This window comes from Varanus komodoensis, unplaced genomic scaffold, assembly GCF_004798865.1.
Source record: "Varanus komodoensis strain SLA01 unplaced genomic scaffold, ASM479886v1 scaffold1, whole genome shotgun sequence".
NCBI classification, from domain to species: Eukaryota; Metazoa; Chordata; class Lepidosauria; order Squamata; family Varanidae; genus Varanus; species Varanus komodoensis.
Window position 1 is genome coordinate 126,688,637 of NW_025335268.1, and position 19,260 is coordinate 126,707,896.

The following is a 19,260-nucleotide window of genomic DNA, read 5'->3' on the forward strand; positions in this document are numbered from 1 at the left end:
TATCTATTGGAAGAGACTGCATCATGCAACACCATCAGGAAATAGCTAGTTTATTTTATTCCATCCCCAATCCTAGCTTTCTTTTCGACATTGATGGTTCTGAGAAACCATGAACAGTACTCTTATTCCCATAACCCAACCTAGTGCCCTCCAGATGTTCTGGACTACACTTCCCACAATGACCAGAGAGATGAGAGTTGTAGCCCACATCTAGAATGCATCAAGTTGAGAATAACTATCATAGCCCTTCACTGGTGAAACATCTACTGTGGCTTCTGAGCACAAATCCAAAAGAAACAAGATACAAATAACACAAAAAATGACTAGGTGTCTCCTGCTCTGCATAAGATTCCTGATTTAGCAACTGACATTCACCTCCTGTAAATACAGTGGGGTTTTTTGTTTGTTTGTTTGTTTTTTGTTTTAAAGGAGGATAGCAAATTTCCCCTGGCATCCTTTGTTTCCTTGCCTCCCTTGGGGGAAGTCTGCAATGCAGTAGCAGAGTCCACGTTTTGCATGCAGAAAGTTCCAGGTTCAATGCCTGGCATCTTCAGGTAGGGCTGGGAAAATTTCTGCCCAAAATCATGGGGAGCGGCTACCAGTCAGTGCTGACAATACTAGGCTAGTGAGATCTGTCTCTGCAAAAGGAACTTTCCTATATGATGTTAATTCTAATGCGTGAATCCTGTCTGCTCTAAAGTGAAACCTCTCTATGTTATCACCCCTTGAGACTTATGGCAGGGAGTGAAATGGGAAGGTAAAGAAGGCAATTTGGAGACCAAAAGGCCAGAGGGATTATAATCGAAAGTCTTCTTTCTAAAGAATTCTGGTGGCAGACTGGCATTCCTGCTTCTGCACTGCAAAACATTGACCTTAGGGCCACCTCAAATATAGCACAGTTCCAACATAGATAGCATTGCTATCAATGAAATCATATGCATCAGTAATAGACCATGATGCAACATCTAACATGCCTATTTTGCTGTATGCATAATACTTACATACACGGGGTGCTGCAGTATAAATCAGTTTCCTTGCACACGACAAGAAAGGCATGCACATTTCTATTTGGTACAATATATTTGGGTGAAGGCTGCATGCTTTTTCCTACACAGAAAGTACAGATGAGGGTAAGATATTAAATTTAGAAGTCATGGCTACAAGCTTCAAGTTGTTCCTAACAAGGAAAGAAAACTGAAAGAAACTGACACAACCACACAAATCCTGATCGATATCAGGACTAGATCAATATATTAAAATTAAAGTTGTTACAATTGGTTTCATTATTATCAGACTAATCATCATAACTTTGGTTTGCATACAAAAAGGTAGATGCACTCAATTACATCCACAGCAGCTTTCTTTGCAATACTAAGTGCAACACTTCTTTTTAAATATAAACACTTGCTTAGGAGAAAAAGCAGGCTACCTATTTGCTTTCCTTGGTTACTTAGAAGATGCATCAAACAGTCCTAGGCAGAAGAATATTTATAAATGTGCAGTTCCCCATTGGGAAGGCTAGCAACATGTAATTATATCTGTGGTTGTATTACTCTCTCTTATGTACAGGGGCTGCAGCTGTCCTTCGTACCCAATAATAAACAAGCGAAAAGGACAGACTGTGACTTGCCTTCCCAAGAAGACCTCAGCAACAGCCACTCCAATTGCCTTTACCTTGGCCTTAACACGAATTGCTTTCACCCTGGCCTTAATATCCTCCTCTCACAGCTATTTATTTACAAATGACAACTGGCACTGTGTTGACAGAAACAATGTCGCATGAAACACACAGGGCTGCTTGGTACATTTAGCCTTTTTGAGTTTAAGGTATATGTAGCTGTCAGGCTGGAGGGCCACCAGAGTTATCTTAATCAAGTGCCTTGTCTCAGATTTCAGCCCAAATATTTACAACCCCCCCCTTTTTTTTTTTGAGACAGGAAAAGAGTGAAATATTGAGAAAGTGACTTGGTTTTGCAAGTCCATCAGATGATCCAGGAGGCCTTTATTTCACATGACACTGTGGTCCATGAAAAGCTATGTCATAATACATTTGTTTAAAGGGCTAAAGGACTTGTTTGCGTCAGCAGACTAACATGGCTACCCCTCGAGTCATTACAGCAACACTAGCAACCATTGGATACCTGAATTCAAATTCTCTCCATGGTGTGATGCAATCTTAGTTAACCTATACTTAGCAGGACCAAATACCACTCTAATCATGTTGTTTTATCCTGTAACCTATGACGAACTTCAAACATCAAGGTTCACGCCATCAAATACTGAACCTATATTTTTCTTAAATATTATACATACCAAAAGACCAAAGGGCTTGTTGAAATCAGCTTGTAGACTCTAGAGGTGACAAGCTGGAAGCTATTCAAAACTGAAAGCTGAACTAGGACCTTGGTTCTATTTGGCATGACAACTTTTAAGTAGGAGCTTAATTGTCCAAGTGCTTATATTTCAACATGGTTAGCTTATGAAAAGAATAATCAGGACTGCAAGAGGATAAGAAGCAGCAGGAAACTCCATTTTCGACATGGGAAAGTAAACTAATTCATAGTAGTAAAGGAGAAAGTCACCCCGGAAAAAAGTTGGACAAGTACAACACACATCCTACCTCCAAACAATGGTCCAAACCAGTAAAAATTCCACTGTCGATAGGTAATAATATTTAATCAGCCATTCCCATTTGTGCCGGAAAACCAGCACCAGCTGTGGGGAACAACAGGGATGGGCTTCCTTTCAGCACCCACAATGCCAAAAAATAGCTTCACCCATCCTGTGTCAAACGTCTTCCTAAACTAAACAGTTAAGCAACAGTCTTTGTCACGGGAGGAAAGCCTGATGCTTATGAGATTGTTGTTGATTTAGGAAGCGGTACAATTCTCTCACCCAATAAAATGAACTTGATCACTAAATCTAGCTTTTTCCAGTGGTACGGCTATGTTGGTTCCAGAAAACCAAACAAACCGTGATAGATTGCAACTGACCTTTGGCTGCAGACTTATCACATTTTGCTGATAAGAGAGGGAAGCTTTTGATCTTCAAAAAACCCCCTTTGCTTTTGGCAGTAAAGTCACTTCTATACCTTAAAGACCCTTCTGGAGGCCTCAAGCTTGCTAACTCTCACCCCTAGCAGCTGGTCCAACTCAGTTCCTAGCTTAGCTGTACTTCCAACATCTCCTTGCCTCTTGTTGCATTATGTGCAGTGATGTTATTACTGGCACTGAAGGCTAACTTCACGTTTCTTAAAATTCTACCTTGAATTCAGTCTAATGCAGAGGGACAAAAATGTGCTGTAGGTGCTAATGCTTTTTACACAGTCTCCTCATAGTGAAGGGGAGCTATCCTAGTAGTATCCTAGTAGCACAGAGTGAGTGTGGATTGCTGCAGTTAGATTGTACATGAGGACATTGTAATCTACTGCTCAGCTCTCCTGCTCTCTCTCTTTTTAACTTATGAAATTCCGAAACTGCATGTCATTGATTTAGTTTTAAGTATTATGGACGCATCACTATACATGATGTATAGAACTGGATTTCTGCCATAGATTTTGCATCAATAAATCAGCTGCACTGAACAGACACACAGTAATTTACTTCTTTCAGGACAGATTGAGGATTTTTACTAATACTATTAAACAACTCCATTCAATACAATATGACTATGAAGTGGCTGTTTGAGGCTGGCAGTAGTAGAAATGGCAAAATAATCAGGATTCTTGGTCTGATTGAATTTGCCTGCATTATGTTAAATAGAAAATCATACAGAGAGACACACACACAATGCACATATATTGATTCTGTATATCTATCTGCTGTTTGAAACTGAAATTGCAAATTTAAGCCTCAAATTCATTTTTAAGATAAAGAAATAAAACTAGCTAACAGTGATTTTCTCCCCTTTTTTGGGGGGGGGGGGGTTACGCAACCAAATATAGTTCTGCTCTCCCTTGTTAACCTGACCAGCACCCACGGTCTTTCTCCTATAGGAAATAATGGAGAAATTAATGTTAAATTTTTTTTAATGTCAACAAATGCCTTGCCCTAAAGATACTGATAACAAGGGGTGGCAAACCAGTGACAGTCTTTCCACTTTGAATGGACTATCATTAGCTGTGATTTCAAGGGGAAAAACAGGTAAAAGGGCAGGGTGGGGGAATATCATGGCAAGTACAAAAGGCTTGTGATCATAACAGGAGAGGGAAGACATATCATGGAATCCCCTGGAATACTCATAGGAGGAACAAGAAGGAAGGAGAAGGGAACAACCCATGGTGGGCCCAATCATCTGTCAGGAGCATATTGCATTGTTTCATGAATTAAACAACCTGTGTAGCTTAGTGTCAGGGTGTTAGGACATGTGAATCCACTCAATACATAGCAAGAAACCTGGGTTCACATAGGAATCTAGAAAGCTGTTTTAGATTGAGTCGGACCTTTGGTTCATCCAGTCCAGTACTGCCAACACTGACTGGCAGCCATTCCCCAAAGCTTCAAGCAAATTTATTAACTAGCCCTACCTGGAAGTGCCAGAACTTTCTGCATGCAAAACATGAGCAACAGTCCCTCCTGTTTGCTATGATCTGTACAGAAATCTGAATGACAGACAATTGTAGAGAGTTTATCTTGGATAACTAATGTTTTCAAACACTGATTTATCACATCCACACTAAACGACAACACCCAGATGCATATCTAAATAAAGTTGTGCATCTGTTGCATTCCCTGCCGTATCACTGTGCAGACTTTACATTCAGTTAAGCGTTTCAACAGAAGACATCAGGAAGAAAAGCACAGCTTTTATTTTGAGCTTTATAGGAATGCTCTGTAGTGCTAAAGCTATTTTGGCCAGAGTTCAGCACTAAGGACAGCTCTCCAAAGCTCAAAATGAAGGCTGCAACAGATAAGGAGCCCCACTGACAGAGGTGTCACCAGCCTCCTCTGCCTACTTGTCATATGACAGCTTTATTATGCATACTAGACTGCTTCCCAGAACAAATTTAGGAGTCCTTTATGCTAGGTTCAGCTCAGACAGAGTGCCCAAGTGTGCTCCCTTCACGCTTTTGCATTCAGCTCAAATAACTGAAGGGGAAACAGATGCACCAAAAGGGGAAAACCCTTCTGTGTTGCAACAGCAGGTAATTACACAGTCAGGATAGGTTGCCAACCATTTATAGTCTGCCTTGATGTCACATCCATGCTTCTCTGCTGTCATGTTTCTAGAATGATTCCTTCAAATAATTGATATTATTCAGTATTAGGGAAAGGGAAAAGGCCCAGGCAAACCAGAAGAGGGGAAAGCTTCAGAGCAAACTTGATTCTGAGCCACTGATAAAGCTGAAATGCAACAAAATTACACCATTGGCAACCAAATCAGAAAGAAGAGAAGAGAAGAGAAGAGAAGAGAAGAGAAGAGAAGAGAATAAGAGAAGAGAAGAGAAGAGAAGAGAAGAGAAGAGAAGAGAAGAGAAGAGAAGAGAAGAAGGAAGGACGCTGATGATACCCAGCTCTACCTCTCGTTTTCCACCAATCCAGGTGAGGCAGTGGCTGTACTGAACCGGTGCCTGGCCGAGGTAATGGGCTGGATGAGGGCCAATAAACTGAAGCTCAATCCAGACAAGACGGAGGTCCTGCTGGTGGGTGGTTCGGACTCCTGGGTAGGTGACTTGGATCTTGTCCTGAATGGGGTTGCACTCCCTGTGCTTTAGAGGAAGTCCGCAGCTTGGGAGTGCGCCTCTACCCGGAGCTGACTTTGGAAGCTCAAGTGTCGGCGGTGGCGAGGAGCACTTTCCATCAGCTTCGGCTAATCCATCAGCTGTGTCCCTACCTGGAGGACGACTGCCTAGCGACAGTGATGCATGCATTGGTTGCTTCCCGGATGGATTTCTGTAACACGCTCTACGTGGGGCTGCCCTTGAAGACAGTCCAGATACTTCAGATGGTGCAAAAGAGAGCAGCCAGGTTGCTGACGGGGACTGGGCATTATTCTCATATAACCCCAGTCCTCTACCAGCTTCACTGGCTTCCCATCGAAGTCCGGGCTCAATTCAAGGTGTTGATGATCACCTATAAAGCCCTTAATGGCTTGGGACCCGGATACCTAAAGGAACACCTGAGGCCATATTTGCCCTCCTGCTCTCCTCAGGGAGCCTTCCGTGAGAGATATCAGGAAGCAAAGTACCTGGAGAAGGGCTTTCTCTGCGGTGGCGCCCCATCTGTGGAATGTGCTCCCCAGAGAGGTCCGCCTGGCGCCGTCGTTATTTGTTTTTCAGCACCAGGCCGAGACCATTTTATTCAAACAATATTTTAATAATGTTTAATATGTATAGGTTTTAATTGTGCAGCCAGTGAGTTTCCAGGTTTTAATTGTAATTGTTATTTGTTTTGTGTTTATTTCTGTCAGCTATCCCAAGGCTATATAGCAAGGGGACGGCATATAAAAACTTTAAATAAATAAATAAATAAAGTTTGGTTAAAGCATTTTCACATTAAAAAAGGGGTTAAAGCCCTGTGCAAACATATAAAACTATATTGTAAACTATGCTACATTTTCAGAAACTGAAGTCACATTGAGGAAAGGACAGTCTTTAAATAGCATTATGGCTAAAAGGGAGGAGGTAGGAAAGAAGTACCATAAGGTACTCCAGACAAAGAGTTCCGAGCATAGCCAGTCAGACAGCACTTTCTATCTCTTTTCCTTACTGGACTTTGTCTCTTAAGTGAAAAGAGGGAAAATGTGATGACACAACAAAAGCCTCACTTGGAAGTGCCCTGTCTTTGATTTTAAATCTTTTCTCCCCCAACTCCCATTTCCCTAAAACCAATGTTTCTTGTTGTTTAGAAAGGAAGAAAACTGTCTTCTCAGATGGCATCTGTATGGTGCTTGACCAGCATTTGATAGGGGAAGATGCTTAAGGCTTTACAGGCAGTGCCTCCTCCTTTGTATTGCTCTACATATGAAGAGGGTTCAAAGCACCCTACATTTGGGCAATGGCAGTGGTGGAACAACCCCTTCACTATGAATTAGGCAAGAAGAGATGGCAAGAAGCCCCTTCTGGTGGTCGTCACTACAGGGAGGGGACAGCAAAAAGAATAATGTTTTTTCAACTATTTTTATCAAGAATATGTGTATGTGTGGCCTGGACAATTGCAACGTCTCATCACATGGAGCTCCTTAAGGTCTTCACAAGATCTAAGAGACTGCTTTACCTTCCCCACACCATGTGCATGAACACGGAGTCCCGTCACTTCCTTCCCCTGGTATCAGAGTGTTAGGCAGTCAGGTATTTTATCTTCTTCCAATGATCTGTGGAGGAGTTTTGCTTCCAGGTTCTGATGGATCCCCATACTTGGTCAAGTCAGTTTTCTCACCCCTAATCAGACTGCTTTCCAGCCTTGTGAGCACAACTTCTGGTATGTGTTCTAGCTCACTTGCTTGAGCTGTCTGGATTATTTCTCTAAAGCTTTCTGTGAATTCTAGTAGTATCTCAGGCATGTGGATTATTATAAACCTGAACACCATGGAGTAACATGTATTGCAGATGTGGAAAAGGGATAGCCTTAAAAGAAAATCAGGTTAGGAATAGATAATCCCCCAGGATAGTTTTCCTCTATGAATAACCATGCTGCCTGCCCTTCATCCGCAGTTATGGGAACTCAACCTTCCTTGTTGCATTTCCTTGAACCCCAATTAGCACTACGGTGCTGTCTTACAGAGATCACTGTCCATTTTTCAGCAACAGAGTTCCCCACAAATTTCCCAAACCAAAACAGCACATCTTTGGGACTATCTTGAAGCAGGCACCATAACTCAATATGACTCATATTCAGGAAAGCACCAACCAGCCAACCAGCCAATGCTATTGTCCTTTCTGTGTTTGGAAATCTTATAAGAGCAGAAATTCCCAGCATTATGGCAGTACTTGTGACAAGAAGGAAATGTGGAGTAGCAAGCCAGGCATTGCACTTGCGATCCTATCCAAGCTCTGACAACGAGCTGCTACGAAACCTCAAGTGACCTGTCCCAGCCACCCAGCCCCATTTCATCTAATCTTAGTCCAAACTTTTTGGTGTTGTCCCACCTTATGAAAGAGCTGATATTACACTTCCTTAATCTCCTGGCAAATTATCTGTTCTTCTGATCCCAGTGATCCTCAAACAGCCCTGGAATTTAAAAATGATCTACAGCAGAACTAGTTTTATAGCAAGAGTGTTTCCAACATTTGAGAACAGACATGTCCAATAGTCCCCTTAGTTTTATGTTTTTATTATTCTATCCTCACATAATGGAATAGGGAGTGACTCCCATGCACACAACATGGCAAGAAATGTACAGGGAGTGAAAACAACATAGCAACAAATCTATGGGGGATGAATACTCTTGTGCTGGGAAAAGATAACATGTAAACCTTCCAAAGAATCTATGTTTTAATCAGAAGTTGGTGATTGTTCAGCAGGTAGCAGAAAACAATCATTTTATTGCCACATTTTTGGTTTTCTTTTTGTTTTTCAGAGCTACATAAGTGTTCGCATACTTTGGCAATCCAGAAAGGGAGCACTCCTCCGTGGAATTAGCAAAACAAAATACAGAGCACTCCCTTTGAAAATAGCCTGCAAAAAAGCAGCTAACATATGGACAAAAGTTGTATAATCCACCCTCTGTTGTGGCTACTATCCAATAATTGTAAGCACGATTTTTTCAGCAACACGAGATTGTGGATTTGAATGCTGAGACAACAGTATGTCTTTGACCAAGAAGCACACTCATGATTAGAAGATATCAGGACTCTTGCACAACAACAGTACATTTGTGGTTCAAGAAACATGCTTTCTGGAAAGCACAGAATTGTAATGAAGAAATGCAACATGAAGTACATTCTTCTGTTGTCAAGTACAGTCAGGTTATCTCCAACTTATGGCAATCATATGAAGGAAGGTCCTCTTAAAATGTCTTATCCTTGTCAGCCCTGCTCAGCTCTTATAAACTCAGGGCTGTGGCTTCCTTTATAGCTTTGATCCATTTCATAGCTGATCTTCTGCCGCTGCCTTTGACTTTCCCTAGCATTATCATCTTCTCCAGTGAGTCTTGCCCTTCTCATGATGTGCCTGAGGTACAACAGCCTCTGTTTTATTATTTTAGCTGCTACGGAAAGTCGTGGCTTGACTGGACAGTCTTAATCACCTAATAACTTTTTCAGTAACACTACAAATCAATTAATGCCTTTCTCTTCTAAGCTGAAAAACCAGCTAAGTATTTAGGATCTTAGGTTCTTTATAGAAACCAAGGAGCCTATAGTTCAGTAGTGTGCACATGTTTTTGCAGGCAGAATCATATCAGATCCTCAGATCTCTGATTAAAATTAGGGCTGAATAATATCCCCTACTACACACACACACACACACAAACTCACCACTTGGTTTGCAATGGAAGGCTTTTTGGTGATTTGCTGGGTGCTGGTGAAATTTGCTGTCCAAGTTTGAGGCTGTTTACTCACTGAAATATCAGCAGTTTCTGCCAACCTTTTTGTGCTTTTGCCACAGCCCACAGCAGCAGAACTTAAGGATATAAATCGAAAAATAAATAAATAAATAAATAAAACTTGGGGCTCATGCTCTCCACCCCACCAGAGTTACTCCCAGGGCATTTGGAGGGGGGTGAACAGTGGCCTCCAGTACATGTCCATAGAGAGAAATTCACACACACCCTGCTGAATTTCAAGCCAAAATTTCTCAGTTTTTGCTTCTCTAAATATGCATGTACTGGCCCGAGCATACATTTTCACTCTTCCCCACATTCATTCATTGATTGTCAGGCACGCGGCACATTTATTCAGTTAAATATTTACTTTGTGCTGGTAGCGTTTTAAATCAATCACTTGCTGCTGTTTTTTTACTTAAAAAATTGCTTTGTGTGAGGGGGGAGGAAGTAACTTTGCAAGTGTCACAAAGGCTAGCCAATCAGCACTCTACACAGACAGCTTCTGCTGGAAATAGGAAGCACCTGTTACTCCCAAGCACAATTCCCTTAGGAAGGATAACAGAAATGTGCAAATCAGCAGAACTCAAGGCCACCAAAGTTCTCTGAATTCCATCCCACAGCAATTTCTTATGTGAGTTCATATCAGATTTCAAGCTTTATTTTATTACTTATATTTTAATTTATAATAAATAAATAAATTTCTTTCTGCACAAAAAGCCATGCATATTTTCCACATGCAGACATCCATTGGCAACATCTTTGAAAAGTACACATTCTCTTCCTGTTGATTAAAGCATGCTTTTCCATATTTTTTCAAAAGTATACATGCTGTAGAACATTTTTGGGGGGGGGTGTCTGAAAATCACAGTCTAGGCTAAGAAACATGCAGATTGCATCTGAGTTCTCATTTGATCCAGAGGGTATGAATCAGCTAAATTCCTGTTTAAAAAACTGAAACAAATTTATGGGTCAAATATATTGCTAGTCATATATCTGACCCATCCACAAAAGGCAGAGTATGTTCAGGATGCGGACATTTGTATACAGCCTTTTCATGACAAAATGGAAAAAGAAAAAGCAGGTGTAGGAAGCTACAAATTTGCTTAGAAAAGTGACCAAGCCAGCTTATCGTCTACCTTAGTGACATATTTTCCAGTCAAAAGTGCTGCTTTGCAATCCATTGATGAAAAGATATCCTATCTTAATCAGAAACATAACTTGCCGAAAAAGATCCTTCTCTTCAATCAAAGACACAATCTTGTCTGGCTACTCTTCATTTAAAAATATCATGCATCTACTATGTAATATTTGTAAACCACCCAAAGGACGTCTGGGCAGTACAGCAGTGAAATAAATAAATAATGACATGGAAAAGTAGAAATTGTACATTTCCAGTTCCTAGTAGTAGGGTGATGCACAAGCTCCACATCCACGCTAAGAATGGCCTCACATGGAAAATGCTCGGGTTCACATTTTGCACAGTAGAAAAAGGTGGCAAGATGCACTTGTACATCTGCTTAAATAAATAAATAAATAAAAGGCAGGTTCAACACAAACTTCAAAAGTAAGAGACTAAGTCAAATCTCCTAGTTCATTATCAATCACACAGGTTAATTTTGATTGTTTATCCTATTACAGCTGCCCAAATGCTTCTGTTTTTAAACTGGAAATCCATGGCAGCCCCATGGTTTGATAAAATATGGTATATCCATGTTTGTGTATCAATATGGTTCGGTAAAATATGAGAAGTATTGATTAGGCATTCATTATAAGTCAAGGGAAATTTGAACATATGGTTGTTGTTGTTAGTTGCAAAGTCGTGCCCAACCCATCATGACCCCATGGACAACATTCCTTCAGGCCTTCCTGTCTTCCACCATCCCCCGGAGTCCACTGAAGCTCACACTGACTGCTTCAGTAACTCCATTTAGCCACCTCATCCTCTGCCATCCCTTCTTCTTTTGCCGTCAATTGTTCCTAGCATTAGGGTCTTCTCCAATGAGTCCTTCCTTCTCATTAGCTGGCCAAAGTATTTGAGTTTCATCTTCAGTATCTGGCCTTCTAAAAAGCAGTCAGGGTTGATCTCCTCTAAGACTGACTGGTTTGATCTTCTTGCAGTCCAAGGGACTCGCAAGAGTCTCCTCCAGCACCACAATTCAAAGGCCTCGGTACATGGGTACTTTCTCTCTTTCTCTCTCTTGAAAATTGCCTCCCATTTCTTAGAACTGGAAAGCAAGCTTGGAGTATGTCAGAAAAAGGAGGGGGGGGGAGGAATTGCTTTTCACGTGTAAGGAGACACTCAGTGATCTTTGCAGAATCTAAGAAAAGTACACTCTATTCCTGCTAAAACATCCTGAAATACCTTATTCTCAGAAAGGGAGTTTGTCATATCTCAGGGTATGGGGATAACTGCATCTGAAACTTGATCATGCAAGCAAGTCCTTTGGAGGTTGATTGGAAGAAAAGCTTAGTAAATCTAGGAACCACTATCTCTCTGTCTCTGTCTGTCTGTCTCTCTCAGGCACACACAGAGAGAGAGAGAGAGAGCGAGAGAGTGAGCATGCAATGTAGTGCCTGCGGAACTTTGTCTGCCATGCTCATAAACAATTAAAGTCCTCACCTGCCATGCCACAGATGCCAAGTTTCTGGTACCTTTCTGGTACAGCACCTTAGAACAGTGCTTAGAATCACTTACTCCAGAAATATGATGTTCATGTCTCCGTCAGCAGTTCACCCAATAGGCTTCTTGCCAAACATTCTGTACAGCTGTAGCTGCTAGGCAACTCTGGAAAACTCAGCTAATGCCATTAAAGCAATGAACAAAAGCCAGGAACGGCTGTGCAGCACTAGAGATTTACGGTTCATACAGTCTGTGCAACTGGAGTGAATTCTTTTTGCCATATTTCTCAATTATCAGGCATTTTCCACATTGGAATCACTGGAACAATGTTAAAAGCATAATATTAGCAAGTTTACTGTTCAATAGAATAAAATAGTCCCCCTTCTGCTTTGTATCAGGGCTCTTAAGGGAATTAAGTTAAGAGCATTTGAATCCCCCCATGATTTTTGGGGTGCAAACAATGAACATACCATTGTCATTCATTTGTTGTAATTTTCTAGCTATTTTCCACCCAGGCCTATCAGGAATGTAACCGGGCATTCTAAAGCACTTTATAAGCCAGGCCCCAGCCATACCAAACCAGATGTCTAAGACGACTAGCCAATTTTCCTGAACTGTAAGAGCCATTTTTATTTCAAGTGTCAGTTTTAAACTTTATTTCTGAAATTTCAGTTCAGCGTGGCCACCAGACCATACAGCAATGTTTTGGGGGAAAGCAAAGGTAAGAAAAAGAGGGGAGTGGTTGGGAAAAGATAGGGGTAGTTTAGCAAAGTCCTTTCTGTTTCAGCTTGTCTGGTGCTTCCTGCTTCAGTAGTATTTTATATACTCAGTTTTGCTATTACTCCTTATTGCTATCAAGTTTCTTTTTTTGTTCTTTTTTAAGCAACGGTGTCGGGGGCATGCTTTGCACGTAAACACAGAAGACTAATTACTCTAGCCTCTGGGAAGCATGTCAGAGGACTGCTTTTTCTTTTCCCCTTTCTAGACTAGGTCCAAATTCCAAACACCATGTCATACACATGGGATACTGCTACAGACTGAAAACAAAGGCACATGGGGTGGGGGGAAGGGAAAGAGAGAGAAATTAGATTCACACCCTCCTGCAGCTTCCTGCTGATAAGAACAATTCCTGGACTTGGGCCACCCGATCTCAGTTGGAAAGCATCCCTAGTATATAGTTCTGAAGTTAAATATCTGTATGTACTACATCTATACATCACCTAAAAAATAGAGATACAGAGAAACAACAGCATCTCCCAGGGAACCAAATAGAGAACAGAATAGAACTACAGGACTTCTCTGCAGTGAGAGAGTAATTTGTGTTTTATAGAACAATGCTGTTCTGGAACAGGTGTACAAGCGAGTTCTGCAACAGAAAGCTTCATGATGGAGTGGTCTTGTTCTCTGTTGCAGCCAGCCAGCCAGCCAGCCAGCCAGGTCCTTTTCCAGGAAATTCCATTCCCCACCCTTACTACCCCATACACACAGCCATCATGCCCACTGAGCTTGCTCAAACCTCACTGATGGGGAGGGAGTTGGAGGAGCAGTTGCTTAGTGTTTTCCCCAAAGATATTTCTGCCAAACCTTGAGTTTGCTGATACTTCCTCTTAGGGAGCCAAAACAGCACCATCCATAAGTATCCACATGTACTTCTAAACTTTGCAAACAGACAGCATTATTACTTTGATGTAAATGTATCCCTATGACCAGGGACTGATATATTTCCAGTTATGGATAGGCATTCTCTTACAACACCTTAAAAATGTGACCTGAGCAGTATGTGGCTATGGTAGAGAGCATTTGAGAATATTATTATCATAGCTTCTAGAAGCACATTGGCATGAGCAAAATGATTGTGAAAATCTGCCCAACTTCACCTATTAGAATTGCAATACCCACCAAAAAGCAAAGAGCATCTTCAGGTAATAGGGAATATTCACATGCTGCATTTATCAGTTTATCTCTGAATAAACCAGTGGCATGTACTATGGTTCAGACATGCATCAAGCACTATATAAAACCACACTTTGGGTTTATATAAACAAGGCTGGATGGATCCTCAGGCTCATGTGCTCTCCCCACAACCCAACATACACACTAATTTGTGCAAATCCTAATTCGGATCCCAAGGCAAGTGCAAATCATGCTTTGCCATTTCAGTCCTTAAGGGAAGAACAGAGTGCACACACCTGGAGCACAGGTGTAAGACACCACCCATGGTTCAGGCACATATTGATCTGGCTTTACATCTGAATTTTCATCAAAAGGATATTGCACCATGATTACTTCTGGGAATGCTTTCTGTGCAGTTAAGCTTAATAACAACAGTAAGTTTTTATTCTTTACTACGCAGTTAGGCTCTGTCAATCCTTGAATGACTCAACATTTGCAGGAACCTCCATTGTCCCTTGTAGTAGTTTGGAATGTCTCCTCTGATTCCACAGTAGAATGAATGGTTGCCTCAGTCACATGTTTTCTGGCTAATTAATTACCTAGCACACGTGTTCTTTTCTAGCTCTGGCCAACAAGAGAAAATGTAAAGCAACTCATTAAAATGTATTTGCACAGCTGTTTCGAAAGCTTTTTATGGTGTCAAGATACATCTAGCTTGAAGTAGCCTTGGTTGGTCATGACAAGGTTCCACTACCTTTATGGATATATTCCCCCATGACACTTCAAGCGCTTCTGAACCTCTTTTGCTTGTATTCATGTGAGAACACCATTCACCCCAGATACAAAGCAAATGACAAGCTTTTTTAAAAACCAGAATGTACAAATTTACCAAAATAGGCTTTAGATTCTCAGTAAAGATGCAGAAAAAATGAACAGATATTCTAACAGCATGTGAAAGAATGTCCTACAGGCAGTCCTGTAAATAAGTCCACAAAAGTGATTAGACTGCATTAAAGCAAAGTGAAACAAAACAAAACAGGCTGGCAGAGGGTACAGCTGCACATCTGTGTTAGACAGAGAGGGGGTTTCCATCCTCTAGCAGCCTGCCTGAATTCTGTGCTGGGTGTACAGGAGGAATGGAACACTCCATCGCTGCACCATTGGATTTCATGCAGGTAAGTGAATAGGCCAATGAGCTCTCTTACAAGCAATGCCTAGTAATTACACTTGTGAAGGGCCTTAAGTGTGCTCACTCCAGCAATATGTCATGTTATCTGCTTCTGGCCATCCTATAAGGAATGGCTTGCCAGTTTGTTCCAATCCTACTTTGTTACTTTTTTGCTGTTCTGAAAAAGCAGGGGTAGGACAACTGGATCTTTTATTTTTGTAACTTACTGAAGTTTCTTTAGTCAGTGCAGTAAAAGGGTAAGAAAAGCCACACCTGAAAATGACTCCCTTTCTTGAAGATACAGGAGCCCTTTCATGATCTGAACTTGGCAACTCTACCTATCAAATGGAGTCCAGGCATGACTGTTCAGTGATCCCTTTAGACCAATCCAGCATGGCTGTTTTATGTACATATAACATAGTCCACACCAATGTAAATTCTGACTAGAGACCAAATATTGTTCAAGTTTACAACTAAGACATAAGGGCTCCAAAGACAAAACTGATTACTCTCATTCTTTACTAGATCTGTTGTCCAAAACCATCTAGCATCTGTAAACAGAAAGAAAAGCAAGAGGCCCAAGGAAATGCAAGCAGAGACCAGTCTACACAGCCCCATTCAAGCCCTCATGCTGGATATGGGGGGCAGCCATGCATGAAGTCAAACAAATATGGTAGAGGAAATTAACAGCCTGAAGAGGACGGAGAAAATGTCCATACTTCTGCCATCTGTTCAGTTTTCTTTCTACTACAAATTTTAAAGAGAAAGTCATCAGTCTTAAACCTCAAAGGAGGCCTCAAAGTCACTGCCAACAAGAGGCAATAGATTCTTGCAGAATTCTGAAGGTAAGGAATCAGACCTAATACTCCGTTCAAGTCTTAAATCAATGCTAAGTGCCTAATTTATTTCATGGGATTGTTGTGAGGCTAAAACACGTGGTGGGGGGGGGGAGGTATATCTGATGCCTTGGGTTCCTTGTAGGAAAAAAGCAAGGATATAAATAGTATAAATAGTAGCAACACACAAACACACTATTTTAGAAGCCCCAACAAGGGAGGGCTTCCACTTTGAAACTGACCCTCTTATTCTGCCACTAAGCTGAGCGCAGAAATTATGCTTGTGAAGTTTATTCATTTTCTCTCCCCCATGACGAGAGTGCGGGGGGGGGGGTCCCTTCAGCGGTTATGGTGTGGCGTCGCAGGCTACCGCTAAAAGCACTGGGGAAGGGCCAGAAAAGTGCCCGGAAACCTCCAAAGGCCCCCAAGGCGCTCTTCTGCCTGTCCTGTCTCATCTGGCTACCACCCACCAAAAAGACCCGGGGAATAAGACACGTGAGAGCGCCTTCCCTGCGCGGGGCGGCACTGCGCCAGAGCTCGCCCGGCTACCGAGGAGCGCCACGGGCCGGCCGGGTGGCTGCAGCCCATCCTCTGAGCTGCAGCGGCGCACGTGGGAGCTCCCGAGTCATCAGCTCAACAACAATCAGCGTTAATGTAAGCTAATGAGGAGCCTTCCCGAGCTTGTCATCTGGAACTTCCGTTGTAAAGCAAGACCGAAACGCGCGCCAGTCCCTCTCGGCCGGGATGTCGCTCCGCCCGTCCCAAACGGGACGCAGGAGGGAGGCAGGCAGGCAGGCAGGCGTCGCAAGAGAGCGGGGGGAATCCCGCCCGCCCCGGACGCCACTGACTCTCCGGCTTGATCGGGCCAGCCGGCCGGCAATTTTCCGGCCCAGCCTCCCCTCCCGGCTTTCTGCGGTAACAGTTACATAAGCTCCGCTCGGCCCTCGTCTAATCTCCTGGCGACGCTGCGGAGAGGGCGGGGCAGAGCAGAAGCAACCCCCCGCCTTCGCTGCTCGCCCCGGTTCGCCCCCTCAGTCTCGGAACGGGTGGGGTCGAGCGGCTCTCCCTTTTCGCCCCCGGTCGACCGCTGCGGCTGCTCGGCTTCCGCCATCGGCTCCGCGGGCTCTGTCGGCAGGTCAAGGCAGCGTCCCCTCCAGCCGCCTCTGCCCACTTTCCCCTCCGTGTCATCACAAGCACCCCTGGGTGGCTGATCGCCGAGGGGACCCAACACTGATTTCTCAGCTCCGGGCGGCCTTCTCTAAAAGGCTCCAAAGGCGCCTTCGCCTCTCGCAAAGGGGAGAAAGCAACGCGGCGATGCAACGAACTCCCGACGGGTGCTCTCCTCCCGCACGCCCCGCTGCGCCCGAACTTGTGATGACTCCCCCTCTGCGCTTCCTACAGGACACCTTTCCTCCCTTCGCCCCCCAGCACCTGCTCCTTCCCGCACGACTTCTAGGCTAGACGGGAGGGGCGAGGCGCGATCCGTCGGCGCCCTCCAGCCTCTCTCCCGCCGCCCGGACCGGTGACTCTGTTGGGTCGCCGCCACTTCTGTAGGCGCGGCTACTGCACGCTCCGGGCACCGGATCGAGAGTCCGCAGTCCCGCCTGGAGCGTCCGTGTCCAAAACACAGCCTTTCCGTACTTACCGTCCCGTGAAGGTCAGAGAGTGCCGTAACCACTTTAGGGGCAGAAGAAAAAAGGAGCCCGCGCCACAGCTAAAGCCACTCCGCAAACTTGGTCCAACTTGGGTGTCGTCTGCGTGACCCGTGACACCGGCTAGTCCAGGTCTTGCGATAGCCTCCCGCTGGCTGGCAGAGGTGGGTGCTTCACCCCCACTCTCGGCCCCTTATGGACAGCGCTCCCTCCCCCTCATTTACTGTTACCTTCTCACGCTCCAACTTCCTAGGTGTACCCAAAAGAGGGCAGCACTCAACCATTTCTAGCCGCGCCCCCTTCTTGCGTATGTTGCTGGGAAATGTAGTTCCGCTTGCGCCAGAAATCGCACTTGCTTTTCAAACGAAGTGGCGAGTTGTAGCGCTAGGAGCGCCCCGCAGTGCCGGCAGTACCTTGGAGGTCGTAGTTATCTATATTCTTTGCTTTTCCGTATTGCCCCCCCCCCGCATTTTATCTCTCCAAACATGTTTTTAGTATAACACTTTGCTATATATTTCTTCTTTCCAATAGAAGAAATAAGCTTCTCCTATCTTTACACACTTCGTTTCTGTTTCAATACAGTGTATCACTAGACAGTGTACAGTGTATTGCTTTAACAGGCAAATTAGCAGAACGAAAAACAAGGACTTAGTTGTTATTGTTAAAATAATGTCTTCCAATTCAAAAGTCATACAACTATTTTTTCAGTTGCTTTATTCCATCCAGAAAGCTTTGACTATTGAGCTGTATAAAAATAATAACAAGAAGGAGCTCTTTGCTGTTACATGCTGTCATCGCTCTTTATGGTGATTATATGAATGAAGGCCCACCAGCTCTGCTTAACTCTGGCAAACTCAAGGCTGTGGCGTCTTTGTGGAATCCAACCATCTTACATTTGGTCTTCCTTTTTTTCTTCTGCATTATTTTTTATTTGCATTTTTCTTTCCCTGGTGTTACTGTCTTCTCCAGTGAATCTTGCCTTTTCACGATGTGCTTCATCATGAAAGCTTCAATTTCACATTTTTTTTGCTTCCAAATACTTTAGATGCTACCAATTCTGAACAATCCTCAGAAAATCTCCAGCATATGCTAATTATTTTATTATTATTACATCTGGCCAGGGCGACTTATTTTATATTGTATTTTTGTATTTTTAATTTGATGTTTATATTTATTGTAATTTATATTATAATTACTTTTAATTTATTGTTGTAAGCCGCCCCGAGGCTTCGGCGAATGGGGCGGCATAAAAATGTTTTAGTAAATAAATACATACATACATACATACATTGCACTTATGTTACTTTTTTCCCTTCTGTGAGGAACTCAAAATAGCTTACACAACTCAATTTATAAGTCATAACATCCCTGTGTTAGGCTGAGAATTTATGACAGGCTCTAAGTCACCCATTGAGCTTCATGGCTAAGTGGGGTCTAGAACCCTGATCTCCCAGGCGCTCAGTCCAACACAATAACCACCACACTTGCTCTCATAGTTTGATTAAAACTCAACCCCCTGATCTTACAGAATAAGATCTAATTGAGGCAGTGGGCTGAGAGAGAGGGAACGCTGGGCAATGACACTCTGGAAAACTTTCTTTGGCTAGA

The 19,260-nt window shown here is 43.1% G+C and overlaps 1 protein-coding gene across 2 annotated transcripts in view; it reads right to left on the reverse strand.

Annotated features, from left to right (window-relative positions):
• The window catches only part of TFEB (transcription factor EB), a 79,507-nt gene extending 61,613 nt beyond the window's left edge, over nucleotides 1–17,894 (reverse strand). For both annotated transcript variants that reach the window (XM_044445032.1, XM_044445041.1), the window contains exon 1: nucleotides 17,646–17,894. The gene's annotated coding sequence lies outside the window, so the exon portion shown is untranslated. The remainder of the gene's footprint in view (nucleotides 1–17,645) is intronic.
• Between the last annotated feature and the right edge of the window lie 1,366 nt (nucleotides 17,895–19,260).